This window comes from Lissotriton vulgaris, chromosome 11 (assembly GCF_964263255.1).
Source record: "Lissotriton vulgaris chromosome 11, aLisVul1.2, whole genome shotgun sequence".
In the NCBI taxonomy this organism is placed as follows: domain Eukaryota; kingdom Metazoa; phylum Chordata; class Amphibia; order Caudata; family Salamandridae; genus Lissotriton; species Lissotriton vulgaris.
Genome location: NC_141699.1, coordinates 208,977,681 through 208,992,947, shown reverse-complemented (window position 1 = coordinate 208,992,947; position 15,267 = coordinate 208,977,681).

Here is a 15,267-nt window from a genome sequence, read left to right as displayed (position 1 = left end):
TCAAAGAACTGAGACGCTTTGATGATGTTATTATGTCCAACTTTACGTCAAACTCGGCAACTTCAAGGTATAAATATGCCCACACTTGCCTTAGCAAACACACAGTGGTTTGGAGCAGTTCGACTATCTACTTGCCCGATGCAACCTGCTACAGCAAGTGCCGAAGGAAGCCGACCCTCCAGCAGACGCATTGAGAAAGACGCTGCCTTTTCTCTTGCTGAGAAATCCAGCTCCAGTGTTTCCAAGCTACCCTCGTGTGTTGTTGGAAAATCGAGTCCTGAGCCTGACCTACTTCATTCTAACCAATGTACGGAGCTGATTAGACCATAAGAGAAATCTTGGACAGATTATTGGCAAAGAATACTAGATTTATGCTACACCACACTTACTCCTTCCCTCGTACTAAGCTTAGGTTAGGTACATCAGGGTAGGCGTATTTAAGAAGCACCAGTTGAGTACTTTTAGCTTTTGTTATTTATGTATGTATTTATTTATGGCTTAAGAACCATACAATGCTCCTACATTATTATTTTATTCTACTCTTTCTACTGTATGCATTATATTTTGCAACCTGTTTTACGAATGTAGCAGTTCATTTCTTATGCCTGAGAAAGAAGACTGTTCAATAAATCCTTTTATTGAAAATGCCCGTCTATCTATTTTCTTGGCACCTTTGGTGAACCGAAGCATGCACGATTGACTGAGTGAAATATCTATCTTTTGTTTCCACAACTCTGAAGATCAGTTTTATCTTGGGGAAACAAAGTTTATTCTAGAAAGTTTCTATTGACCTCTGAGCTAGCTGGCACTCACAAATTAAGTCTATATATTCGATAGAGACCTAGTAGACATCCATCCTAGGTCTAATCTATAGGATATATTATTCCAATGCGCAGAGCCTTTTCGGAATATAGGAACTACACTACAGTATAGAGAAACATCAACAGAAGCATACATCCAGTTTCTCACCATGCTCAATGGTGAAAAGGCAAAGGGTAGAAAGGGTTATTCTATCCTTTGCCCACATTCTCAATTAGTAGGTGCCATTAATGGCACCTATGTGGCACTTCAGCCTCCTCACATACAGCACACCATAAAAAAGAAAGCCGGCACTGCATCAACATGTAAGCTGTCTGTGATGTTAGGGGCTGTTTCTCTTATGTGTATGCTGCAATTCCTGGAAGCTCACACAATAGCTATATGCTCCAGCAGTTATCTCTTGCACATCACTTGGTTGCTGGAGATTTCTGCGATATCTGACTCATTGGTAAGTAACAGCAACTCACATTGGGGTTACATGTGCATCTGGGGCTAGCATCTCTAACATACTCAATAATCGAATATCAGACATTAGCACGTCTGGTAAGTGATATGTGTGTATTTTCTAAATGTTTATTGGGGAGCAACCCCCAGGCCCCTCTTTTACCTTTAACACACACACACGTCTCAATAAAGATAAAACCATTCAATGTTTAACTATGATTTTGAAGAATAACACTTTTCTATTTAAAGACGTTTTTTTTGTAAAGGGGACGAGTGTGGGAACTACCTGTGCCTCAGGTTTAGTGTGCCTCTATGTAGGTGAATTTGAAAATAAATATATCCATAATGAATATGAATGAGTTGTGGCTCAACTGAAAACAGATATCCACAATATTTGTTTTTTTCTTAGTTTTTGTTTACTCTTTATTGAAATCATCTTATAAAAGGTTGAGCATTTTAAATGTTAAACACATGTGGGGCTGCTCCTTAGCAAATGAATGACTGACTGTAATGACGGGTTTGGGGTTCCTGTGACTCTTCAATACTCATAGCCACCAAGAGGTGGGAAGAAATGTCTGGCATCTTCTTTTAGAGCTAGTAACCATAGTCTTGGTTACCACAGAGCCTCATACTTTGAAGGTGATAAATGAATAAGATTATTATGCAGTCCCTAATTTGGTATTGTGTGCTTTAGAATTTAGCACTATATTCTTCTGTCAAGGATTATACCGGTTGTCAAAAAACCTGAAACCCAGTTGTAGAACCAAACTGTGGTTCATGTCTATAATAAGGCAGAGGGCATTTAACAACTAGTAGAGCACAAGGAAGAAGGGCTATGATGCCATTAGAACATTCTACGCAATAAGGGCCGAGTGTTCAAAATTAGATAGAGAGAAATGCAAAGAAAAACACTGAAATGTTGTAGCAAAAGGATTATACCAGCCATTATTCACTACAAAGCTTTCTGTTGTCTTCTATAGGGCTCTCAATATTGCAGTTTTCCAATTAGCCAATGCAAGAAAATGGACAATTTGCTTGGGAGTATATGAGTCCTACCCAATTAATAAGTCAAAATGTTGTCAACTCAATCATACAAGTTCAAAAAATAAACCCAAGTTCAACCCTTGATAGTTATGACACAGAGCAGAATGGCTGAACATAAGGAAATGTGTTAAGTATTTTGCAGTACCAAAACAATTAAAACATCAAACCACAGCACAACAAAATCCAGAATCCAATTTCTAGTAATTAAGAACAATTTAATAACTAAAATGAATTCAACATTATTAAAATCCATTCCGGGGGACCAGAGTTTTGAATTTATATCAGTTTTAGGGCACAGAGTGCATAGAAAAAAGTAAAGCAATAATCAAAAGTCACGGTTCATGGTTGACCAGGACCTAGGGGGTATTTCATTATGACTGTAATAGAGCAGGGGTCAGCTACACCAAGGAGGCCTCCCAGTCCAAGTTTTTATCTTATGACTTTTTTATGGAAGTCAAAAGACTTAAGCAAGGCAACATTAAATACTATCCAATTAAGTTACCTCAAAGTCGGATAGCCATTGGAGAGGTCCTACTAAAGCAGTTGATTGTGGCAGGAAAAGCTCACAGCATGAAAATTATAAGTTTGCCCTTGCTGAGGATCTCTCATCAACCGGATACTTTTTGCAATTTTGCCAAGGCAACATTTATATACTGGAACCTGGGGCCTGATTTAGAGTTTGACAGGCAACTCACCATCTATCAGGGTGGCAGAGAACATTACATCCATCACCTGACGATCTACCGCCTGCCAAGTTAGGAGATCACAGATGGCTCAGAGGTTCATGTCAAGGCACTAAGAGTTTGTTTGTTGGACAACTGCAGTCTGTTAGGTGGTTCTTTACCAAACTGTTTTGTTTTCCAAAAGTGTGAGTTTGTTTCTAAAAAACAAAATACAAATACCTATTCTGTGATAGATATCTGAATCTTTCTTTCTTGTGTGGATAGCCTTGTGTGGTAAGTCATGGTGCTTTGGAGGTTCAAACATTTTAAGGCCCAGCTTTTCTTCTTTTTGGAACATTTGATCTAGGTCATTTCTAAAATTGGTGAGACCTCAGGGACAGCATTTAGGGGCCAGAATTCAGTTCAGCTGAGGCTATCAGCAAGGTCCTGTCAGAGTCCAGTTGTAACTTGTCAGCAGGTCACTCCCAAAAATGGCCTCTCACAGCTTTTGGTGTCCCTGTAAACACATAGAAGGTCAGCCAACTGATTTTTGGAATCCACTTCTCATCCTGGGTAGATGTTGATGCAGGTCCAGTCCTTCAGGTCCAGTGCACTCTTCTTTTCATTTACAGGTCCAGGTGTGCTATGAGGAGCTGGGCATGAGGTGCCACTTGGAACCATTCATTAGCAAGTGGGTTGGGGGCGACTTCCAGACACACCCTAATCAATGGGCAAGATGTTCCCATGCCCAAACCTTCCCTTTTTTTACAGCACATCCTGTTTGCCTTACTGCAACCCAAATGCACCATTCTTAGGGAAGTCTCAGGTCTCACTTACCATGGACTGGTCCTCCGACCAGTCTAAGACCTTTCGGACCCAGCTGTCTGCAGCGAGTCCCTCCCTCATTGCGCTCTATCTCTCTTATCCTGTTTTCACTCTGCTCTTACTCTCTTCTCCACACTTACACTTTATACTCTGCTTCCTGTCCTCTCTTGTGTTTGCCGTGTGGGCCCGCTTTGGCTTTTGTGGTTGCTTGCCTTCTCTGTCTCTTATGCTCTTTGTGCCTTTCTGCTTAGTGCCCTGTTGTCTTTTGTGCTCACTTCTTTTCTATGCCTGTGTGCCTGGCTTTTTGGCTTCTGTGTCCTATTTAGCTTTTTTGCTGTAGTACCCACTTTTTTGTGTTCATTTGTGTTTCGTACCCATATCTTTTGTCCTTCTGCTCCTCTTGTCTCCCCCACTTCTCCAGTTGCTGCAGGCCCCCGCCTCCTTCCTTCCCCCTCTTCTTATCTGCTCTCCCACATGCCTTCTCCCGCTGCAGTTTCCAACCCCCTTAACTCCCCGCGCCTCCTTCTCCTGAGACCTACTTAATGGCAGCTGCAGCACGACCACATTGAGCAGTTGACCAGGACTCAGCTCCCACTTACCTGAAACTGGTCCTCTGACTAGTCTAAGACCCTTTTAGACCCTGCCATCTGCTGTGAGGCCCCACCTTGCTGTGCTCTGACTCTCTCCCTCTCCTAGTGCTTTCACTCTGCTGTCACTCACGCGTTGCACTCTTTCTTCAGTGCTCTCTTGTGTTTGGTGTTTGTGCCTGTTTTGCCTTTTGTGCTCATTTGACTTCTATGGCTCTTGTACCTTGCTGCTTAGTGCCCATTTGTCTTTTGTGTTTGCTTGTCTTCTGTCAGCGTTTATCTGGCTTTTTTAGCGGTAGTGCCTATTTTTAGTGCCTGTTTGTCCTTTATGCCCATATTTCTGCGTGTTTCTGTTGCCCTTCTGCTATTTCTGCTGTTTCTACTCTTGCCTTCCCCACTTCTGCCCTCGCTGCAGGGACCCCCCTGCTTCTCCTTCTGCATTTTTCCCACCACCTTCCTCACCCCTCTCCATCCCTGCTCTCCTGTGTGCCTTCTCCTACTATGGTTTCCTACCCCTCCCTAGTCTCACCCCTCTGTGGTTTCATACCCCTCCCTAGTCTCACCCCTCTGTGCTCCTCCCCCTCCTACGACCTCCACCATGGGGTCTGCTGTGCTGCCACACCACTGGTGTGCCAATGGCAAGCCTGCCTGCAGGCACACCCAACACCACAGACCCTGGTCCATCCAATCACCACTGCTACACTTCCACTGACTTGCTACCATTTAGCACCCAACACTATCAGGTCCGCGGCTCTCGCTCTGCTTCTCAACACATGGCAGGACCTTTCTCAATCACTCACTGTCACATCTCTTGCAGCATCCTCTATGCCAGCCTCCTCACACACCTTAACCCACATCACCTGCATGCTCCTTGACACCAGATCCGTCTGCAAACACTCCACAGAGGTCTGGGACCTCATCTACACCCACTCCCTGGACATCCTCTTTCTCACTGAAATCTGGCTCAGCCCATCATCTACCCCCACCATCGCAGTGGCAGTCCCACCTGGCTACGTGATCGTCCTCCGTAACAGGCGCCACAAACCAGAAACACTCATCTCCTGATGGACTGGAGCCCTCTCACAAAAGATCATACTGCTAGAATTATGCATGGGCGTAAAATTCCACTCCACTCGTGGAATTTGCAGAGTTTTTCTCATTCCACACTCCTTGTAATGCACAGTTCTTTCCTCACACACACTCCCAACGTTAAGTTGGTGAGGCCAGGCAATGAACTTCTTTCTCCAGACCACCTCCAGGCGAGATTTCTAAATGTGAGTGGTTGCGGATGGCTGCTGCCTCTCGCACTGAGAAACCTTCCGTTTGCATTGAGGAAGCTGCCATTTGAGCAGAACGTCTACTCTAGTTAGCAGAAAGATGCAGTGTCTTCTTGCTCTGTGCACTGTGCCATTTGTGTCAAATTTCCAGCGTAGGACAAACACCCTGCGCTAATAATTAGAGCAAATAGTGCAGCATAACGCACTCTGCCGCTTGCGGTGCTCCGTGTGGTGCGGCAGACATTTTGAGTCACGTGGCTGACTTTGCGTGGAGGAACTCAGCTAACTCTGCCCAGGCCTAGACAGAATCATGCAGACCTTAGACTCCGAGATCCCTTTAGACACCTGCCCTCACAACATGGACAGCCTGAGAAGCACACAGATCAGTGCCAACCTCACCGCCATCATCACCTTCTCCACCCTCAGAGGAATCTTCCTGAACATCTGAGCAGAGGTCACAGCTCTCTCATAGAAAACTTCGACCAGCCCGAAAAAGCTCAGCAACTACAGGCCCATCATGCTACTTACCAGCCAAAGTCCTGAAGAAAGAAGTCAAAAAGCAGCTCTCTGGTCATCTTAAACAACATCGCCTCCTGAACTCCACCCAGTCAGGTTTCCACAGCAAATACAGCAAGAATACCACCCTCATGGAAGCAACAGATCAGAGTTGGTTTTAGGGCAGTGCGACTGGTGCAGCCGCAATGGGCGCTGACCTGGAGAGGGGGCACTGACCTCAGGGGGGCCATTGCTTGTAGCAATAACATACGATTTAAAAGCACCTGCTGCAGACTTTCTTGTGGGTCCAGCTTTTCCTGAGAGAGACATTGGAGTTTTGTCTACTGTCAGATTAGACTTGCAATACAGTAGCTCAGAGGGTTCATATACCTGTTGCAATGAACAGATCTGTATTTTATGTGGATAGCTGAGTGGATTAGTAAAGCCAGCCTTTACCAGTGATTTAAAACAAATGAATGTATGTGAGAGAGGGGCTATTTAGAGATGAGGAAGAGTTCATGAGGGGGGATGTACCAAAAAAGATTGTCGCACTGGGCGCCACCAGTTTTAAAGGCTGTCATGCAAAAGATTACATCCGGTCCATCAGGGATAGAGGAGAAAACGCTGCTCTCATCCTGCTCGACATCTCAGCAGCTTTCAACACCGTCCTCTGTTTGCAACCTCATTGCCAGACTCCAGGACTCAGGAATCCAAGGGCTTGCCCTGAGCTGGGTCACTCCTTTCTCGCCAATAGGACACAATGAGTCAGACTCTCCCCTTTCAACTCTGAACACAAGAAGCTTGCCTGTGGAGTCTCCCAGGGCTCCTCCCTCATTCCAACCCTGATCTACATTCACATGTCACCTCTCACCCACGGCATCAACTTTTTCTCTACACCGATGACACTCAATAAAATTCATCCTCTAACTCACTGACTCAAAGAACACCACCAGTACTAACTTCACTACCTGCAAGTCCAACGTGACCAACTGGATGCGAGAGAACTGCCTCAACCTCAACATGGACAAAACGGAAATCCTGATCTTCGGAAGTAAGACTTCCCCCAGGACCCCACCTTGATTTGCCCAACTTGGCTCCCTTGCCAACTCTCAAATACCATGCCAGAATCATCAGCATCAGCTTTGATGACAAACCCATGATGAACAAACAGGTCAGCACTGTGATTGCATTCTGCTGCCACATCTTCAGCACCAATGGATCTGTCGGGAAAGAGCAATTTGCTTCACAAATAGCAAATAAATCATAAAGTATCCAATAATTTTGGGACAACAATGTATTCAGTGCAGTTGGAACACAAAAACACAGGCTAGTATGCCTTTGCGAACAAAGGATTTACTTTTTGTTCAATAAAGCAATCTTAATATGCATTTTTGTTATAAGGCTGTCAATATTCAATGGAAAATTGTGGTGACATGTAATACAGTGAAATAAGTGCTCAGTGACAATGGTGCAGTGAGGGTCATATATACATGGGCGAGTTAAATTATGTACAAGTTATCATGAGAGAATAAGCTAAAAATGGTCAGAATAACTGAGAAACCAATGTCTCTGGTGAATTCCACAATTGCTTGTTAGTTTAAAACCAAGGGGCATATTATCAAGGGGGTTTATCTCTGCTTTTTTGGCTTTAAAGCGACAGCTAGTAGGAGATAGCGACCATCTTGGGCCCCACTTTGCATGTCAGTGATATTTATCACTAATGACATGCAAAGTGGGCGTGCCAAGATGTTAGCAACTGGAAACAGTCGCTAACATCGCTATCTCCTATTACCAACTTTTGGAGATATTTGCGCTAAGCGCGAATATCTCCAAAAGCTAACACCTGCCCTGAGCAGTTCTTAGCCATGTTATCCAATGGGAGGTGGATAACATGGCTAAGAGCATTAGCTCAGTAATGCATGAATATCGCTGACTTTTCAGCGATATTCATGCATTGCGTCCGATTTTTATCGCATTTGCGATAAACCTTGGTAATACCAAGGTTTATTTGCGATAAAAATCGCCGCAGCTTAGCGGTAAATTTTTGTCTCTAACCAGGCAATAGCGATAATTATCGCTATTGCTTGGTAATATGCCCATAAGAGACTAGGGGCCAGATGTAGGTAATTTCCATTTACCGAATGGAAAATACCGACTCATACCGAATCGGTATTCCCCAATTGGTAATTGGTATGTAGCTAAAAAGTCGGTAAAAGTTACCGACTCGGTATGACTCGGTAAGCCAAATCGGTAATTACCGATTCGGAATTGTCTGAGTCGGTAAAATCCGAGTCGGTGAAACCCAAACAAACCTATGGGCCACATTGCCCATAGGAATGAATGGGAATCACCGAATCGGAAAAATCCGAATCGGATTTCACCGACACCGACTCGGAATTTACCGAATCGGTAAATACCGATTTGGGAGTTTGAAAGATGCCATGTGAGCCTGTCAACCAATCAGGGAGAGCCTATACACCCCACAGCCAAGGCCCTGTGAATTCAACCAATGAGAGAGAGGCCCCCCACCCCAGTACCTGGGAGTGGCCACACCCATGCAGGTGGAAACCAACTGAACAAACAAATCTGCAGAGGAGAGAGGAGCACAGCATCCACAGGCAAGCAGACTGACAGAATGGAGGCACAGGAAGGACAGAAAGATGCTGCTGAGAGGAAAAGGAAGCAGAAGCTCAGCCCAGAGGAACTACAGGTGGCTGTGGATGAGATTGTCAGCCACTACAGCCAAATATTTGGGAGGCAGTCTCTGCATGTTACAGAGACTGTTAAGAGGAACATCTGGCTAGCAATTCAGGGCAAAGTGAATGCCATAGGAGTCACCCACCGGGACATTGAGGACATCAAGAAGCGGTGGTATGACCTGCGTATAGTGACCAAGAAGAAGATAGCAGGACAGAAAAAGGATGCTGGTTTGACTGGAGGTGGCAGGGCCAAAGCCCCAAAGCTTACACCAATTGAGGAGCAAGTTGCATCCACCATGGAGTCTGAATGCATCCATGGGATTGGAGACCTGGATAGCACAGCGAAATCAGCCAAAAAACAAGGTAAGAGGCATGTACCCACATGCACCCCCACCTATCCCAACCCTGCACCCCACTGTGTACACACATGACACAGCAGGAGAGGTCAGAATTGCTTGCTGCAATGCATCATGGTAGACGTAGTCATGTACACACAGAAGCAAAGTACACCACACATGACTCAGCAAGGCATGCCACACACATCCCCAAACAAGCAATGTGGACTGTGCAAAGGTGTGCAGACCATTTAATTAAGAAACACACACAGACAAACTACAGCATTGACACTATGTCAATTTCATTCCACAGGAGAGTCGTCACACAGTTCTGCACCGCCGAGGGAGGAGAGGGCACCACCATCTAAAAGAGGGGAGAAAGAAAAAAGGAAAAATCGTCACAGCGCAGGAGAAGGTGGAGACGACCCTACCCAGGACCCCTCATCACCAGACCCACCCACTACACCAATCCCAATGTCCCCCCTGTTGTTTGGGTCTCCAGACCTCACAAACACGCCATGCCGGGAGGGGAAAGTAGCCAGGCGGAGCCCACGCAGAGGATTCTGCAGACCTCTGATTCAGAGGATGAGGAAGATGTCCCCCAGAAGAGTGTGCCAGTGCCTGACAGGCCAAGACCAACTATGTCTGCAGGCTCAGCGCGCACTACTGTCCTTGGCAGGAGGGCACGTGATGGTGGGGAGGGCCAGGATGGTGAGAGCGTGTTCTGTGGGCTGGAGGGCACGATGGTGAAGGTGCAACGGCAGCAGGCAAAATCGCTGCAAGCCATGCATCGGCAGGTGCGCGGTTTGAGCGCAACAATGTCCACCATGGACAAGGGCATAACCCAAATGGCTACTAGCCTGGACCTGGACCTGAAAGCTGAGATCGGTCCTGGACCAGGGTTCAATTCCCCGCCTCGGCGGGTCTTGGGCTCAAAAATTCCACGGACTCGATAATTCTCGTTCCGGTGCCTACTCGACTCACAGGTTCACACTCTGCGACTCTGGGCAATAGCTTGCTTAATCTCCACTACGGCCCCTCGCGGCGGGATGCCTGACTTTCACCTTGTGGATACCCTACTGGGGTTATCTCACAGGGGAATACCAGGACGGGTTCCCAAGGCAAGCGCCTTGATGCCTTCGGGTGATACGTGCGCTATATAAATCGCAATACATTTACATTTACATTTACCTGATAGCACAGGGGTTCTCTGACATTTCTACCTACATGGGGGTCCTCTCCGACAAGCTTGACAGGCAACATCTCCAGCGTGCCAGGGAACGGCAGTACATGCGCCAACAGACCAAGGCCATGAACAGGTTCGCTGCCAACACAGCTCTCCTCTGCAGACGCTCCATCTCAATGCAGGAAGCAATAGAGCACTGCTGCACTGACTTGACCCGGGGCATGGGTAGAGTTACCTCTGCAATTGAGCAGATGTTGACCTCAAACCTAGGCAATGCTGGTGACACAGATGTGGAGGAGACTGAGGGGTCAACCAGCAGGAGTGGCTCCAGTACACCTGTCCAGGAGGTGCGAAGGAGTGGCAGGCACAGCCATGCAGAGTCAGGCACCATCAGGGAACCGGAAGGACAGGCACCTAAGTTCCGCAATGTTGTGCGAGGACGCAAGAACAGAACTATGCAGGGAACTGACTCTACTGCACACAGTGACAGCAACTGAGTATGTGCAGCCAGTGACATAGACGTACAGTCATGTGTCCATCATGAAGTAGTGCTTAATAAACTACTCATGTCCGGAAGTATACCTGTGTGTGTGTGTCATACTTTACCTAGAAATAGCGTTGTGTAATTTCAGTCCGTCTCAATCTGCCATCTACTGCGGCTGGCCCTGTTGCCTGGGGATCTGCATGCTCTTGGTCCTCATCTATGTTCTCACGATGTGTCAACTCCACCTCTGTGCCTTCCTTGGTCGCAAGATTGTGCAATATGGCACAGGTCACAATAATTTTGCAACACAGGAGGGGGGTGTACTGTCGCGCACCTCCACTTTTGTGGAGGCAACGGAACCTGCTCTTCAGGAGTCCAAAGGTTCTCTCCACAACATTGCGGGTGAACCTGTGTGCCACATTGTATCGCCTTTCTGCTCTGTTGGTTGGGTTCAGGTACGGTGTCAGCACAAAGGAACGCAGGGCATATGCACTGTCACCTGGGAGAGAACAAGAGGTACATGGGTTTCATACACATTCCACATGGAGCAGAGATACATTTCAGGGTGTGTGCTACATATTTACCTAACAGATAACCATTAACCAAAATCGCTATTCTGTAGCCGTCTGTATATTCCACTGTTCTGGAATATGTAGGAGTCGTGCGTGCTCCCTGGAAATTTAGCAACTATGTCGGTGATGATGTTCCCTGCATTGCATATCACCTGCACGTTGATGGAGTGCGTAGACTTACGGTTTCTGTATATGTGTTCCGTGGCTGCAGGTGGGCATAGGGGAATGTGGGTGCCATCAATGCAGCCTATCACATGCGGGAAGTGAGCCAGTCCATAGAAGTCTGTTTTAGTATTGGCAAGTTCCGCAGGTGTGTCAGGGAACTGTATGTAGTCTCCCATTCTCTGAGTCATGACATCAAGGAACTTCCTGAAGAAACGGGACAGACAGCTCTGGGATACTCCTCCTACTGCAGCTATCACACTCTGGTAGCTCTCAGAGGCAAGCAGGTGTATGCTGCAGAGCACCTGAACATGGGGAGGTATGGCGTGGGCCCTGGGTGTTGGATGATCCAGGTATGGGTGGAGGTCCCTTATTAGGTCCATGATGGTATTGGGGTGCAGCCTGTACCTCTGGAGTATCTCAGGCTCAGTCAATTGGAACAGAGTGATCCTCTGCCTGTACACCTGCTCCTCCCTTTGCCATACCCTCAGTCCTGCAGCCTGTAGCCTTCGCCTCCTCACTATCACATAGAGTGCAGCCATTTTGACTGGAGGGTTGCATTTTGGGAACCTTTTTATAGCATCCACATGGTTACCACCACCTTTCAGTCCATGGTAAATACCGACTCAGAAATGCCGAATTTGGATGAATTCGGTATTTTTGGCCTTTCCTACATCTCGATGGCCATGTTTTCCGATTCCTTATTTCCCAAATCGGTGTATACCAAGTCGGTAATTTTCCTATTGGGGAATACCGATTCGGTAAATATGGACTCGGATAATTCCGAGTCGGTATTTTGCCGATTGATATTTACCGAATCGATATTTTTTTGGCACCTACATCTCATTCTCGCTATACCGCTCGGTAACGGCCGATTTTACCGATTTTGGGCCATTACCGACCGGTATTGGGCGACCTACATCTGGCCCTTGATGAGGTTGAAGCATACACTATTGTTGACGTTTCGACCCTGACAAAAGCGTTATTTAACAAGTGTCATGGCGGGTCTTCTTCAAGACAAGAAAGAGAAGGGATGACAGCCTGAAAACGAGAAATAGATTGAATGTATCACGGGAAGGGGGTTCCAGTTAGCAAGAGCAAGAAAGTATACAGGGAGTCTCAATCCCAAGCAACTCACTCATCATGGGGGTAATTCCCTTGAGACTGCCTTGCTGAGTAAAAGGCTGCCAAATATCTAAAGAAAAGTAGGGAGATTTGTGTTACAAACATCCCTTAAAAAGTTGGGATCAGGGGATCAGTGAACGAAAGACGGAGCTAGAAAGTCTTACCTTGAGGTTTTAAGAAGACTCAAAATGTAAAAAATCAAAGTGGCTCCGGTTGCCTTTCCAATGTCGCATTTTTGAAAGCACCTGGGACCTTACCCTGTGCAAGTGACTCGTTAAGGAGAAGGAGTACACTGAGAGGTAGGACCGAAAAAACATCCTTTAGGACGTGAGGGGGGCAACAGTCACTGGGTGAGCCTGATTTAACCCGGGTCACCAGTTCGACTAGCATTGAGTGGTCAATAGGAGGGATGGCATCCAGTACAGAGGGGTTGCTAGGCATATCTTCTGTGAGGACCATACTGAGACTGTTTGGTATGCTCTCTTTAATGGTGGCTATTTTATCCTTAAAGAAATCATTTAGAGAGTTACAAAGCTTTTGAGTCGGTACTTGCACAGAGAAAGTTCTACCGTCATTACATAGGTCATTCACCACCTTAAAAATTTCCTTTGATTAATTTGGAGCATTTAAGATTCTCTCAGAAAAGAATGCTGCTAAAATAGCTTTCTTATAATTCCTGCGAGCAGTCATATATGACTCCCTATCTTCCACGGAGTAGCCGTGTCTCCATTTCCTCTCGTATTGTCGCAATTCCAGTTTTTGTTTCCTTAGGTCAGACGAGAACCATCTGTGAGCGTCGAAGCGATGGGCGCCGGAGAATTTAGTGAGAGGTAGATGTTCGTCGCATGCTGCCAGAAGCCAGTTAGAGAGATTCATTTCCATAAGGTTGAGATTGTGGCTAGGAGCAGGTATTGATTTGGCCAGGGAACTGAGAAAGTCCTGGTTGTTCAATGATCTCCATTTCCTGGTTACTCCTCCCACCGGGATAGGGCCTTTTAAATGGCCATGGAAGGTAAGTGAGAACTGGATTAGATAATGATCTGACCAGATACATGGAGTCGCCACAGGTGTCGACAAGGATACATTCTAGGACCAGATTTGGTCCAGAATGTGTCCTTTTTAATGGGTGGGAGTCCGAACATGTTGAGTAAAATTCAGATGAGAGAGAAGCTCAGAGAGTTCAATGGCCTGAGGCCCTCCCGCAATATCATCGAACCAATAGTTCAGGTCCCCGACCAGTAGGACCTTGGCATAGTTGATGACTAAGACTGCCAGGTGATCACTTAAAGAGACCGGGAAGGTGGGCATTGCGTGAGGGGGACGGTAGATAAGTACCAGCACCGTGGTCCCCATATCTGTGTCAATTTTAACCACTAAATTCTCTATATCCAACAGGACCAAGGGGGACTGAATAGTGAATTTTTGATCCTTATGGATAATGGCTGCGACACCACCCCCCAGCTTCCCTGGAGGCTGGTTAACTGACAGGATATAATAGTCAGAAGGAAGGGCTGCACAAACATCCGGCAGGGAGTCGTGGGTGAGCCACGTTTCGGTAATAAGTAAAATATCAGGCTTGTCAGTATTGAGGAGCAGAAAAATGTCCAATTGGTGTTTTACCAAGAACCGTGTGTTTAGCTATAGACAGCGGAGGGTAGAGTCCTTGATCGTTAAGACTTTTTTAGAGGAGAAATAACATGGTTCAGGTGTGGGTGGAGGAACAGAGCCCACCCGGGGGAGGAGAATATTGTTAGCCCCTAAACAGTTAAGTGTTGCTGGGTTCAGACATGGGAGACAAGTATGTTTTAATAAACGAAGCTTCATGGAAGATTAGGTGAAAGATTTGCCATGATGCGTGGCCCCTGGGCCCGTACCGGCACGGACAGGCGCAGACGGGGTTGCCTTTGGCGCGCCACCGGTGCGCCCGCTGCACGCATCCACTGCGCCCCTGCATCATTTCCCCCATAAATACTCCTAGCACCCGTCTACGGACAGCTAGACCGCCGACCAAGATGGCGGCTAGCCGACGAGCCGGAAGTGAGTACTTCCCTCTGAGGGTTCGGGGCGCCCTCCACAACAATCAGCCAGAATGGCTGCTGTGGACCGGGGCGCCTCGAGCAGACACAATGCAAATAAGTAAGTGCACAAGTAGCAGCAATATAGGTTAAAAGCACGATTTGTCAATTTTTCTTAAAAACAGCGCTGGTAGACAAGCGCACCTCACGGATATCAACCTGGCCCCTAACTCGAGCCTGATTAAATACCCAGGTGAGCAGGGAAGGTCCGGACAGCTAGACGCCGACCAAGATGGCGGCTAGCCGACGAGCCGGAAGTGAGTACTTCCCTCTGAGCGTTTGAGGCGCCCTCCACAACAATCAGCCAGAATGGCTGCGGTGGACCGGGGCGTCTCGAGCAGACACAATGCAAATAGGTAAGTGCACAAGTAGCAACAAAATAGGTTAAAAGCACGATTTGTCAATTTTTTTAAAACTGCGCTGGTAGACAGGCGCATCTTATGGATATCAACCTGGCCCCTAACTCGAGCACGATT